This window comes from Nicotiana tabacum, chromosome 23 (assembly GCF_000715075.1).
Source record: "Nicotiana tabacum cultivar K326 chromosome 23, ASM71507v2, whole genome shotgun sequence".
Taxonomy (NCBI): Eukaryota; Viridiplantae; Streptophyta; class Magnoliopsida; order Solanales; family Solanaceae; genus Nicotiana; species Nicotiana tabacum.
Window position 1 is genome coordinate 12,884,968 of NC_134102.1, and position 15,034 is coordinate 12,900,001.

Genomic DNA, 15,034 nt, shown 5'->3' on the forward strand with positions numbered 1-15,034 from the left:
CAGGTACATCTTACCAGTGTAGACGTCAGTGAGTTACCTGCGCACGGAGACTTCGAGGTATATCTGCCAGCGTCCGCAGACTCCGGAGTCCCCTTCTATCATTTTATGTTGCTTCCTTATTTTTCTTTAGACTTTGATACATAGAAACATTGAGAATAAATTTTTAGAAGCTTGTGACTTATTTCTACCGAATTTTGGGAGTTGTAATTATTTGAATTGTAGTTTATTTATTTATGATATTTATAATTATTCCGCATTGATAGGCTTACTTAGTCTTAGAGACTAGGTGCCGTCACGACCTCCTACAGAGGGAATTTGGGGTCATGACATCCATCCCAAAGGGACCTAATGTGTAAATATTATGGCACTTATGGTCACAAGATAGAAAACTGGCGATAATTGAGAGAGGAAGTAGCCCGGTTATTCAACAACGGACATCTCCAAGAATTTCTGAGCGATCAAGCCAAAAACATTTTTAGGAACAATGACTCTAGTAAGCAGATCGAGCAGGAGGAACCTCAGTATGTCATCAACATGATCATCGGTGGGGTCTACGTACCCCAGATACCGATGTTAAAACATCTTAAAGTATCCATCACAAGGGAAAAATGAACTCGAGATTACATGCGAGAAGGAACCTTATGTTTCAACGATGAGGACACTAAAGGCATCGTGCAGCCCCACAACGATGCACTTGTAATATCTGTACTCATAAATAAATCTCGAGTTAAGCGTGTGATAATTGATCCAGGTAGCTCAGCCAATATCATCAGATCAAGGGTCGTGGAGTAACTAGGTCTGCAAGACCAAATCGTTCTTGCAGTCCGAGTAATAAACGGATTCAACATGGCATGCGAGACCACTAAAGGAGAGATAACATTATCGGTGAGCACCTCCGGAACCATTCAGGAAACAAAGGTCTATGTGATCGAAGGAAACATGAGGTACAATGCTCTGTTTGGGAGGCCATGGATTCACAACATGAGGGCAGTGCCTTCGACAGTGCACCAGGTGTTGAAATTCCCAAAGCTAGGATGGGTTAAAATAATTTACGGAGAACAACCGGCCGTAAAGAAGATGTTCGCGGTCAACGAGGTAGTCCCGATATCCACACTTTCCACACCAAAGGATCTGGGTTTGGTCACCAAGGGAGAAACTAAATAGCAATTACCGACATTGGCCCCGCCCTAATCGGAGAAGCAGGGGACGGGTGAGGACGACGACTACAGAGTTGCCAGGTCTTTCATATCCCCCGATGATTCTGACGCCACCAAATTAACGGTCGAAGAACTGGAGCAAGTCATATTGATCGAGCATTTGCCGATCGTAAGGTATACCTGGGCACGGGGTTAAGTCCCGAGATCAGGAAAAAACTCAATTAATTCCTTATAGCTAACATAGATTGTTTCGCTTGGTCCCACTTCGACATGACATGGATTCCGTAGGAGATAACTACTCATAAACTGATCCTGGACCTAAAGTTTCACCTGGTCAAACAGAAAAAGATGCCCCAATCCGAAGTCAAGCATGCATTCATCAAAGACGAGGTATCTAAACTCTTTAAAATAGGGTCCATTAGTGAGGTTAAGTACCATGATTGGTTAGCAAATGTAGTGGTAGTATTTAAAAGGGGGAATAGATTAAGAATGTCTGTAGATTATAAAGACTTAAATAAGGCATGCCCCAAGGACTCTTTCCCTTTACCAAACATCGATCACATGATCGATGGGATGGCCGACTACGAGATTCTCAGCTTTCTCGATGCCTACTCCGGGTACAACTAAATTTGGATCGACCCGGGTGACTAGGAAAAAACATCCTTTCACTAATTACATCACCTACTGCTATAACATAATGCTATTCGGACTAAAAAATATCGGTGGCACTTACCAACGCCTAGTAAATCGGATGTTCGAAGAGCATATAGGCATCAACCCGGGGAGCTGCTGCATTCAGTCTTGTCACCCTGGTCATTCATGAAATGGGGAATGGATATCGTCGGCCCCCTGTCATTGGCACCCGGTAAGGCTCAATTTATGTTATTTATGACTAACTATTTTTCTAAATGGGTGGAAGCCCAAGCATTTGAGAAATCGGGAGAATGAGGTTATTGATTTCATTTGGAACCACATAATATGGCGGTTCAGAATATTGGCTGAAATCATGTTCGACAGTGGGAAGCAATTCATCGGAAGTAAAGTGAGCAAGTTTTTCGAGGACCATAAGATCAAAAGGATCATATTAACACCATATCACCCTAGTGGGAACGAGCAAGCGGATTACAAGAACAAATCCATACTTTAAAACCTCAAAACGAGGTTGACCGACATCATACGACCTCAAAATCTAGCACTAAGGCCACCCTGTTCTCGTTGGTCTACGACGCCGAAGCTTTAATACCGGTCGAAGTAGGAGAACTTAGTTTCAGGTTCCGATATGCGATCGAAGGGTTAAACGACAAAGCAATGAGTACGAGCCTGAAACTATTAGCCGAGAGGTCCGAGGTCGCCCTCGTCCGGTTGGCCGCCCTAAAATAACGAATCGAGAGGTATTACAATCGAATGGCCAACCTCCGACATTTCAATGCCGGGGACTTAGTGTTGAGGAAGGTGACACTAAATACCCGAAACCTGAACAAAGGGAAATTGAGACCAAATTGGGAAGGTCCATATCGAATTATCGAGATCACCGGCAAAAGATCATACAAACTCGAAGCAGTGAACGGTGATGAACTACCGAACAACTGGAACGTAACCCGCTTGAAACGATACCATCAATTTCTTTTATTTACATACATTATGAATTGGACTAACATTTGCTGGTAACGGTCAAGGAATGATGCAACTTTTAGGCCTGAAAGCACGCATTGCACTCTCTTTTCCTTGAACCGGTTTTGTCCCAAATAGATTTTTCGACAAGGTTTTTAACGAGGCAATAATAAATCTTGCTAACTTAGAATTGAAGTCTGGTTATCGACCAGAGTCAAGGATCACATCGATAGTATCCGAGCCTTCTCTATGATCAACCTCAAATACTGGGGGCAATCACTCTTGGATAATGATTTTAGCAAGGAAAAAAACTTTGTGCTCGAATAGTCTAGGCTTGGTGGATAGGATTTATTATAAGAGACAAACGGTCAAATAAACTATGCCCACAAAGACCACTCAAGCCATAGCACGAAGCTTGTATATTGCGCACAGAAATGAAAGAAAGTTTCTACCTTGCAAATAAATATTTTGTTTCTTAAAAAACTACTACTCCCTCTGTTCCATTTGATGTGAACCTATTTCCTTTTTGGCCCGTTCCAAAAAGAATGACCCCTTTCTAAATTTGGTAACAATTTAGCTTAAACTTACAATTCTACCCTTAATGAGAAGCTTTTGTAACCATACAAATACTCTGGGCCCCCTTTTGACTTGTTTAGGACCACAAATTCTAAAAGTCATCATTTTTTCTTAAACTCCGTGCCCAATCAAACAGGTTCACATAAATTAGAACGGAGGGAGTACATTTTTATTCCTTGAAGGTATTGAGCCAAAGGGACACCCCTATCCGGATCTAAGAGATCACCCTTACTCGGGGATTGTCGTCCAATGAAAGCTCGGACAGCTCGAGTTATCGAACCCCGGGGTAATAAGACCATTGGGCAACACCCGAACTTAAAAGGCTACTGCCGTCCTAGAACGGCTCGGAGACGTCCGAGATCCGTAACCATAACATAAGGCCTTCAAAATCTAAACTGGTTCAAAGGTTACCCTCGACAAAATTATAACCTAAAAAAAATCTAAGTAAGCACCACGGGGAAAGCTTACGATCATGCCAAGTCCTCGCGAGTCTTAACCTAAATTACATTGAAAATGAACCTTATTTGAACCTCAGAACAACAGCTTTTTATTGCATGCTAAGGCATTCGAGATCTTTGCAATCGTAAAAAAAAAAAGCAAAAAGGAACAAACTTGAAAATTGCCGAAGGGAAAAAATAGCCAGCTATATATACATAAATCTTTACAAAGGCTATAAGGCGCCTAAAAAGCCTGATCTTTGCCGAACCTCGCCTCATCACCGGGGTCATCAGGGTCTTCTCCGTCCTCGGATTCATCCGAACCCTCAGAGTCTTCCTCGTCCTCGGGGTATGCCAACTTCTTGGCCTCGACCTCGAGTATCATAGCATTTTCGATATCGGCTCATAAATCGAAGCCCCATGCATGAACTTCCTCGAGCGCCTCCCTTCAACACTACCACTTCACATATTCGACAATGGCTTTCAGGTGGTCCTGGGATGCCTCAACATCAGCTTTTTACTGGGCCACCATCTCTTCAGCGTCGATCCTGGTTATGTCTGCCACTAACTTGGCTGCTTCAAGCTCCTTGGGACCGGGCCTCAACTTTCTCCCTCACCGATCGAAGTTAGGCCTCCCCCGAGATCAGCTTCTCCGGGCGGTATCCTTTTTCGAAGCCAATTAGTCCATTTTGCCTTTCCACTCTTTGTCTATGGCCTTGACCTCATCCATCTCGGCACGACGCTAATTGACCCAATCAACCTTCTACTAAACCTGCGGATTCTGACCGTTAGTCACTGTGTCTAGCTCGTCATCACTAACTTCGAAGATTTGTACCCGTTCCACCAGGTCGACGTGTTCTTTCTGAGCCGCGTCTAACTCAGCTTGAAGGCTCTTGACTTCTCCTTCATGTTACTCGCTGAGAATCTTATATATGCATCTCTTCTCGGCAAGCTCTTTGACTTCGGCCTCAAGTTGGCTCAGCTCATCCCGGTACCGGAGGAAGGTTTCATGGAGGAGTACCGAGGCCTGCAAATTTGAGAAGAGATATTAAAATCATCAAGAACTAAAGTTGAAAAATAAAAAACATTATGTAACACCTAACCCGGTTCAGCACCTGTTGTGCTTCATTGAATAGTCATGGTGCATCTACCTCGTTCATTTTTGCCTGTTCTTCATCAGTTACCAGGCACCAGAGGTAGCTAGCCACTCCGACGGGGCCAGAAAGAACCTGGACATCCTCCGGGACGGTGATAACAATTAATCGCTTCCGGCTAGGATCCGCGCTCGGAGCAGGAAACCGATTGATCAACCTCGGGCTCGAGTTCGGCCCGCCGACCTCTATGTCACCCAACCTAGTGAAGTCCTCCAGGGCGGATGAGTCTACACCGTCAAAGAAACATCTGAGGAGATCATTCGCTCAATGGACCCCCTCATTAGATCGCTCCTTAGTCGTTCGGGGTTTATCATATATTGATTCTGTGAATGAAGGCGATCTCGAAATATCCATAACATCGGGCGGGTAAGTGCTAGTGTCTTGAGAGTTCTCGGTCCTCACTTCGGCATCAACCTCACGAACTTGAGGGGGATTAGCTTCCGTCATTTCCCCCTCGGCTTTCACTCGTTCCTCGGGGAAAGATGTGTCATGGACCACAAAACGTTCATCCTCCTCGGGATCATCCCTGAGTTGGAGGAGTGAGTCCGAGTTAAGCACTCGGGAGCTGGATGTTTCCTTCGGTTTACGAACCAGCCTCGTTCTTGATTTTTTTTTTCTCTAAGCTCGGGGAACTCGGGGCCCTCCTCCTTTTCTTCTCCTCTGGTGTGTCTCCGGGCTGCCCCGAAGCAAAGGGATCAGCGGGCTGAACCTCGCCCCCTACCAAGGGCCTGAGTTCGATGGTCTTGGGCAAGCCTGCAAAAGGATTAGAGTTAATGAGAGCATAAATGCTGAAAAGGAACTTCTAGAACTGCTTATTCAGAGAGAAAGATCTTACTATGAGAACGGGCTTCCCAGCAGCCCTTCGAGAGCTCGCTCCATGAGCGTTCGGCTCAAGGCATCTGAGAACAAATACCATTGATCAACTCCTTGAGCCGAGGGATGGCGTTTGGAACTCGAGCAAGGGACGCACCATAGCAAACACCGGTGAGAAAAGGGAAGATAAAACATAAAATCGACGTTCGAAAGGAGGTGTACTTACGTGATACGTTCCACTTCTCACGAAACGGCCTCCACTCGGCGGGTATCAGGTCAGTGGTCTATACCCAGGAAAAGCGTCCTTTCTAAACCCAATCCCGGTTCTCGTCGATTCTTGAGAATGGGGCTTTGCTGGCCCGACATTCAAGCTTTATCAGTCCCCCCCGATGATTCAGGGAATGTATAAGCAGAGGAGATGATCGATGGAGAACGTGCATCAAACGGTTTTATTTACAAAGAATCGGAGGAGGATCACTATCCTCCATATTTATGGGTGAATTTGGCCTAGGCACACGTCGTACCTCCTGCAATAGTCCAAGATGACCGTGTCTACCAGGTCCAATATAAAGGGATAAGTGTAAATACTTAGATATCCCTCAACATGTGTAGTGATATTGTCACCGGGGCCGGGAACTACTACACCCTTATTCGTCCAGCCGCAGTCCTTTCGAACCTCAGGGAGAACAACCTCAGTGATAGAGTAGATGTACCGAAACTCCGCCTCGCACCGACCTTGAACAGAAGAAGGTTTTTCAACCTTGATGTCATCATTGATCGAACATCCCCCTGGGACGAACATTCAGGGGGCTCGGGTGCCGGTTCAACAGCGGCTGCACCCGGAGCAGACTTTTCGAGGACGACCATATTAGGGGCGGTCTCCTCGGTCTTAGTGGTCGGCCGTGAAGAAGAAGGAGCATCTTTTTGGGGAACGAATTTGGAGGCTTTGGCCATTGTTACCTGAAAATGCTTGAAAAAGTTAAATGAAAGGTTGAAGATTGAAAGCTCATATATGTTGGCTTGAGTAGAAAATGAGTAAAAATCTTGCAACGTACTAAGGAATCATGAGTAACGGAGGTAAAAATGCTAGAGTATAAAAGAGGGTACTGAATTTCTAAAGGCACGCGGGTAGAGGTTTGGACATAAAGTAAAAAATGAACAAATGAGGGGATATTTATAGGGGCCTCGCAACGCTTCGCGTCCAGGAACAACCAACCGACGACTGGCACTCAATTTAAGTCATAATGACATGACTGATGAGACATTTTGTGTTTTATGTTGCTATTGTCAAGGCGTATTGAGGAAGGAATCATAAAGCTCATGTCGTTTCTCGTCAAACTTCCTCTCCGAGAAACGAGAGGACTATCTCTATACGTATAAAACCGGGCTCATGGCGCACCCCAAGTTCCGATAGGGTAAACAAAACTCGAGACATGATGATGAGGCATCAGAATCGAGGCAAGGGTCTCACCAAGTTAGAGTCCGGGGGCATGATGCCTACCCTCGAGAATATCGGGATCATAATCTGAGATCAGTCCACATTCCAAAAGACTTCGGAGAGCGTTGTCAGGCAATCAAGCACAACCAATAGAAGGCCGTAATATTCGCGAACGGTCGGATATCACGACGTGGATCTCGGCACGTATCGATGGAGAACCGACAATCAGTTAAACAAAAGATTTTTTATCTTTTACAGAATTGTACCTAGAGTAGGAATCCCCTACTATATAAAAGAGGTCTTACTATTCACTAAGCGCATTGTAACACGCATTCCAAAGCAATACACTATTATTTTTACTGTTATTCATAGCTCTTTTACTTTTTCATTAATACAGGCCATTGTGAGCCTGGATCGAGGGTGAATATTTCACTAAGGATGGAATCATCCTCTTCTCGTGGTTCGAATTTACTATATCTTTATTTGTTCAATCTAACTCAATTTATCATTTTGTATCAAATTAGTCCGCGTATCCTTAAAATCACACACAAATTTAATTGTTATCCGATTTTGATGGTAAACATAGTTTAAGTGTAAAAATTCACTAGACTTACAAAAAATAATAGATGAACCCATAACTTTAAAATAATAATGGGTTCCCCGTAAAAAACCTTAAATATTTAACCCATAAAATTTAAATTCTTAATTTTTCTCTGATCACGTGCATTTTTGTGTCCGATAGACCCATTGAAAAGCTTATATACTTCAATCACTTATCAAATACATATAAAAACTATGTAACTCCCAATTTATGTCGTGAGAAACACAGACAGCAAATGAGACGTGAATCCCTACACCTCTTTTATTATTGTTTTTAAGTTTTTCCAAGTCATTCGTTTGACTAATGCGATAAGCAAGTCTTACTATTATAATAAAGGAGTAGAAAAAGTTGTTATAATTATAAATTACTTCAATCGCTGCATACTAGTATTGTTTAACTAAAGTTTTCAAGACTTTGTATGCAAGACTATAAGTATTAGTGAGACCGTCTTTTCATCTCTGTTTACATATTTCACTTCATTAATTTAAACAACTAATAAAAGGTTTTTTATTGCTATGTACAATCAAATTCAATTAGCCAAAATGACACGATTTTATGTGAATCCATTAACTTTAGTTCATGCTCTGCATATATATCAAAAAGTTTATTAAATATTTATAATTATTAGACTGTGAAACTTGTTATTACCAATATTAACTTTAAATCATTTTTTAAAACTAATAAACTTTAATTTATTTCGAAAAGCGTAAAAGGAGAAATGGGCAAGCCGGCCAAGCATGTGCTTTGAACTTTTACTTTAATTATTTAATATAAGTATGTCATAACGTTTGCTGCTTTTTATAATATGAATATTTAAGAAATTTTTGTTTATATGTGTGTCAGGAATCACACTTAAAGCAAATTAAAGGATTATGTCTTTATGCAATATTAATTAAAATGTGTTGAATATTTGACAAAAGCATCTGATTTAGTTCTGTATTCCTCTGATTTTTTGAAACATGTTAATATTATTAGCATATGCTTAGTAATCTAGATGAAGAATGGAATAGGAATGGGACTTAAAGGACTATAGTAATGTTTTTTTTTTTGTTGGTTAAAATTTATATGCACTGCCAATTTTTACATCAAACTATACTAATTATCTCCGTCGAATAACCGCCTCAACTCTATATTTAAAGCTTTATTCCCATAAAAAAATGGTTATTTAACTCGACCGTCATATCGTTTTAATATATTTCATGATTTATTTTAATCATAACAATAATTAGCAGATCTTACATCAAACCAGTTTAATCAACACCGTCATAAAAATGAGAGCAAATGATGCATTGAAATGGTAAGGAATTTGCCAAAAAAAAACAAAAGATTGAGTTGTTAAAAGTATTATTTCATTTGAAGCATAAATCTTGATTTATATTGGGAGTCATGATCAAGATAGTATATTTTTGTTCATGTTTATTTACTTTTTCATCACATCTTTTTAATGTATTTCAAAATTTGGATTAATCATATTAATAATCAGCAGATCGTACATCAAACCATTTTCTTTAAAAAAAAAAAAGAAGAAAATGGAGTTGTCAAAAGTATTATTTCATTTGAAGCATAAATCTTGATTTACATTGGGAGTTATCAAGATAGCATATATTTTTTCTTGTTTATTTGTTTTTTTCAAAAAAAGTAGCATAACATTACATATCCTAGTTGCAATATTTTGTTGAACATTCATCCAAACAGCTTCCCATTAGCTTCGCATCTGCCAAGAGTTTGTTAAACGTATGTAAATTAGTTTATATTAATTGGAAATATTATACTAAAAGAAAAAATAGGAATTAACTATAAAATTCGTCAATGATCTAAAAAAGGCAGTGCAGTGCACAGAGTATCCCGCATTCACGCAGTATTAATGAATGTTTCCACGACTCGAACCCCCGACCTATAGGTCTCATGGAGACATATTTATCATTTTCCAAAACTGTCCTTCTTGTCAATGATCTGTCGCTATATAAATAATCTGTAGATAACAGAAATTTTAATAATCCGCCATTAAGTAGGATTAGCGACGGATATTTACTGTTTATCAATGTAGGTTGTCCATCGCTAATTCTTATTTTTTCGTGTTATATATTATAATAAAGAAACTTAGGAAAAGAATTATACCTTCTTTAAATTTGGAGCAACGATTAGTTGAACAAGCAAGTTGACAATTCAGTTCCTTAGTAGAAACGGGAGGCAGACAATGCTTCATACAATGCCTATAGCAGAGATCGAAAATACATGAAGTTCGACATTTTTTTTGGCAAGATATTTTCACCTCACCAATAGTTTCAGCATTTGCTACAAAAATTATAGTAAGAAAAACTACTCCTAAAACCTTAAAATTCATGATTTGTAATATAATGCACTTCTTCTGTTTGATTGAGAAAAATATATGTATTTGCTAAAACTTTTGAACTTAATTAGGATGTTTGATGAAAGCAAAGTAATGCTATTTATAGCCATAATCTTTATGTTGAATTTAAGACAAGTTACAATACAATCTAGTAAAGGAATTCAGATTACACCCAAATAAATAAATACGGTATAATCTGCAAGTTGTAATTTTTAGATGAATTTAAGACACGTTAAAATACAATCTGGTTATGAAAATCAGATTACACCCACATAAATCAATACATTACAATTTTAACTATAACGCATTACGCAAATCTGACATCCAGCTGACTTCATTCTTCGATTCTTTTTCTAAGCCAAAGTTCTCAAAGTACAACCTCTGAGGGAAAAGCGTATAGTTGGAAACAATTAATAAATTTAGTGTTGAAATTCTAGGGTGACAATAATTTTGGGATATATTTTTTAAGCTAAAGCGACAATTAAAATTGGACGGAAGGAGTATCAAGCTATTGTAAATATGTCTTAATTAGTGTATTTGGGCGCGTTTTGCGCGGTTATATAATTATTTTTCATGTGCAAATTTTTTAATTAGAATATAATGATAATTCATCTGAAATTATTTTTGTCATATTATGGAAGAGATGCTTGTCATATTCCTACATCAAATAAAAAGTACTTTTCACTTTCTATAAATGTATTTGCATATATAGATAGATGTTTATGTATATTAATATATACTATCTCTGTTTCATTTTATGTGAATCTATTACTATTTGAAAGTCCAATAGATTTATCTTTGAGCACATTTTAAAAAATACTTTTTAAATGTTCTGAGTTATTAACTATTGTGATTTATAGTACTATAATTTTTAAATATGTAAATTTTATTTTGAAAAATTTGAAAATTTTATGTCCGAATTCACATTAAAAATTAGCCAGTTTTGTCCCTTATATTCCGAAAAAGTTCACATAAATTGAATCAAATGGAGTAATATTTTGTTTGTACATTTAAATTTTTTTATATGGTTATTATTACTTTTTATAACCTTTTCTAACTTTTTTAAATAAAGCATGAAGTAGTAAAAGAAAAGGATAAATAAAGTAATTGAAACCTACCATATATAAAAAAAGCTGTTACACCCTATATTTTCGTATGTAAAAGTGCGTCGTAAGCAAACTAATGTAAGACAAAAATGAGATCATCTTTCAAAATATATAAAGTAAGTTAATCATATTACCTCGGAGGTTACAAATATTGAAGATCATGAACAACAAGTACAAAGAGGGTTGGAAGGTTCAGAAGCTAAAGAAATTGAAGAAAATAATGTTTCGTTGAAAGTCGACAAGTTGAAAATGTTATAACATGTACTTTTGGGGTGAGACTAGGATGCTTAACATGATAGGGAGGTTATGTTATGAGTTATGTTAGTCGTATGATAGTCGTGTGTTATGTTTTGAAGTCAAGCGAGTTGTGGAACAAAAGTCGATGAAAGTCATCACAAGTTACGTTCATAAGTTTTACTGAAACTTTGGGTCAAATGTAACTGCGATTTTCTCCCAATATACTTAGAGTTATGGGGTGTTCCACCCATCAAATTGAAGATCTATGAGTCTAGTTTCTAGAGCATTGAACCGCTTATCAATACGACACTGTAGTAGAGAGATATATGTGTTTTTGTGAGACTCTGCAAGCTGCTAGGTGACAAGTAGGTGTGTCACCTACTTGCTTAAATGAGAGTCCGAAATTGGGCCAGTTCGGGTCATCCAAAAAGGCCTTTTAATGGCCTATTTCCTTCATATATTAGACTGATAATAAGGCATAATAATCAGATATAAGCTCTGCAAAAAGTCTTCCAAAAATTGCCCACAAACCCTAATTGCATTTCTCTCCCTTTCAAATACTAATTGGCGGTAAAACCTAGAGTTTGACGAACCAAGATAGGAGCTGAGTTATCCAATGAATAAGGTAAGTATTCTGATCATTTTCACATATTTTTATCTGCTGTAAATGCATGGTAAGTCGTTCTATATTTGTAAGAACTCACGGGACGGTGATCGAAAGTCGTGAGTTAGAGTTATTCACTTGTAGCAGACTGTTTTGTGGACTGTTTTGTGTTGTTGTTCGGCTGCATGTTTTACTACTGTTTTGTGGAGTTTTGGAGTAGGAAGGATGTGGAGAAACACCACATAAATACAGGGTGGTGGGCTGGTCATTCGTTGTAATATTTTCGGGTTGTTTTACACTACTACGGTGGTCGTTTTGTGTATGAAGAGATTGGAGTGTATTGGGCTGTTTTGTAGTATTTTGTGGTGTATATGAGGTTGGAAAATAATGTATATATATATTGTTATTATTGTGTTTTTGTGTTGTTGGTGTTATCTTGAATTTGGAGGAAGTAAGGATTATCGGGGAGATGCTACCTGTTTTAATACAAAATAAGCTTGATGTTCATTGTGCGATAGTTGTACCTTTCGTAACTTAATGATAGTATTATTATCGTTGTTGTAGATTAAGGTACAAAGAGGAGAGTTCAACTTGGTGATTGGAAAGATTGCGATAAGGTATGTTAAGGCTAAGCCCTTCCTTCATTTTGGCATGATCTCGTAACTATCATGTGTTTGATAACGAGGCATAAAGAGAAGTTCATACTCCCGAATTTATATACATTATCCTAATCTCATAAGTTACAGTATTCTCCCTTATCGGGACTTTATATTCAATTGAGTATTGTCTTCTTCCAGTCAAGAGAGCAGAGGGTCTATATATATATATATATATACAATATTACAGTATTTTTACCACCATCGAACTATAATCGGTAGACATGCCCCAATTGGAAAACCTCTTATCTGATGGTAATTTATTTACCGAGCCTACTGTGGCTGAGTGCCTATGAGCGAGCCCAGAATAGCCGAGATACCTAGCCTAGTATGGCCGAGCGTCTATGAGTGAGCCTACTATGGTCGAGCAGTTACACATACCGAACCTTATAGGGTCGGACATTTATTTTACTTACTATATTGAAAGAGTTGAGTCAGTATCAGCAAGCAAGTATATCTCCATATCATCTTTGACTCCAAGTTACTTTGAGTTATTATATTATTAGTTCATTTTCAGCTTTAAGTTATTTTATTGTCTTACATACTTAGTACATTATTTTGTACTGACGTCCCTTTTTTCTGGGGACGTTGCATTTCATGCATGTAGGTTCAGATAGACAGACTGGTAGACCTTCTCAGTAGGTGTTGCCCCAGTTAAGCCTGATCGGTAAGCTCCACGTCCTTTGGAGTTACCAGGTCTAGGGTTTTTTTGTACATATTGTGTATATATGTTATGGGTAGGTCATGACCCTGTTCCGATCATAGTACATATATCGGTAGAGGCTTGTATACATATCCTATCAGTTAGTGCAGCATATTGGGTTTGTACGCTTTGTATGTATATTTTGTTAGTTTGTCAGTTGTAGTAGTTATGACGTCCTTGTCGGCCCATCTTTATATTGATGTTTAGTCAAAGCTAGTTTTCGTTCTGTTTTATATTTTGCTTCGCAAATTATCTTGCAATGTGGCCCCATGGCCAAAGTATGACATTGTATGTTCAGAGTCCCTCAGTCGTAAGTTGGTATGCTATGTTAAGTGAGGCACCGGGTGCTGGTCTCACCCCAAGGTTCGGGGCGTGACAAAAGTTAAATGATATATTCTTCTCAAATTAAGCTCCAATTCGGCTAAATATTTCCTTTCCTTCCCTATTCTAGTAACTTTTCTATTTCTATATCCTTTTCCATTTATTTGTTCTTATTTTCCTTTTCCTATATATCCTTAATCTCTTCTTAATTTTATGCAAAATTTCCTAAAATTATTTATTTCTTAAAATACTCAGATTATTATCTCTTATAAATTTGGAGTGCTTCAACGATATAATGACCCAAAAGGTTATCTTATGTTTTAGAACTCGAATCTATACTCTTAAGTCTTAAAAACCTCATTTTTACCCTCCTCAATTTGCGTGCACAGTCCGGACAGGTTTCCGAAAAGCTTTTATGTTAAAAACTAATGAAAATAAGAATTTTTGCCTTAAAAGTTAATTTTAGTTGACTTCGGTCAGCATTTTTGGTAAACAGGCCCGGATCCATGCTTTGACGGTCCCGGTAGGTCCGTATCGAATTATGGGATCTGGGAGTATGCCCGGAATTAAATTCGGAGGTCCCTAGCTTGAGTTATGAATTTTTGATAAAAATTAAAAATCTGAAAATTATTTATTTTTAAGAATTGATTGATATTTGGCATTGTTAGTATCGGGTCCGTATTTTGGTTTCGGAGCCCTGTATAGGTTCATTATGATATTAAAGACTTGTCTGTGAAATTTGGTGAGAAACGGAGTTGATTTGACGTGATTCAGACGTCCAATTGAGAAGATATGGATGTTAAAGTGTTCTTGAGAATTTCATTTGATTTAGTGCTAAATTCATAGTTTTATGTGTTATTTTGGTGATTTGATCACACGAGCAAGTTCGTATGATATTTTTAGACTTGTGTGCATGTTTGGTTTGGAGCCCCGAGGGCTTGGGTGAGTTTCGGATAGGCCACGGGATGTTTTAAACTTAGAAATTTTGCTGGTATAACTGAACCTATTGCAGGCCTCTGATCTCGCAATTGCGAGATCAGGCATCGCAAATGCAAACATTATAGGGTCCATAATTGCGAGGCTTTCATCGTAATTGCGATTAGCAGCTTGGGCCAGCAGCTCTCGCATTTGCGAGGTTACCTTCGCAATTGTGAAGGGAGTCTCGGAAGGGCAGGTTCGCAAATGCGAACATTTACTCGCATTTGCGAGGTTCAGTGATCGCAAATGCGACACTTTCCTCGTATTTGCGAAGGCAACGGGATTTTGAAGT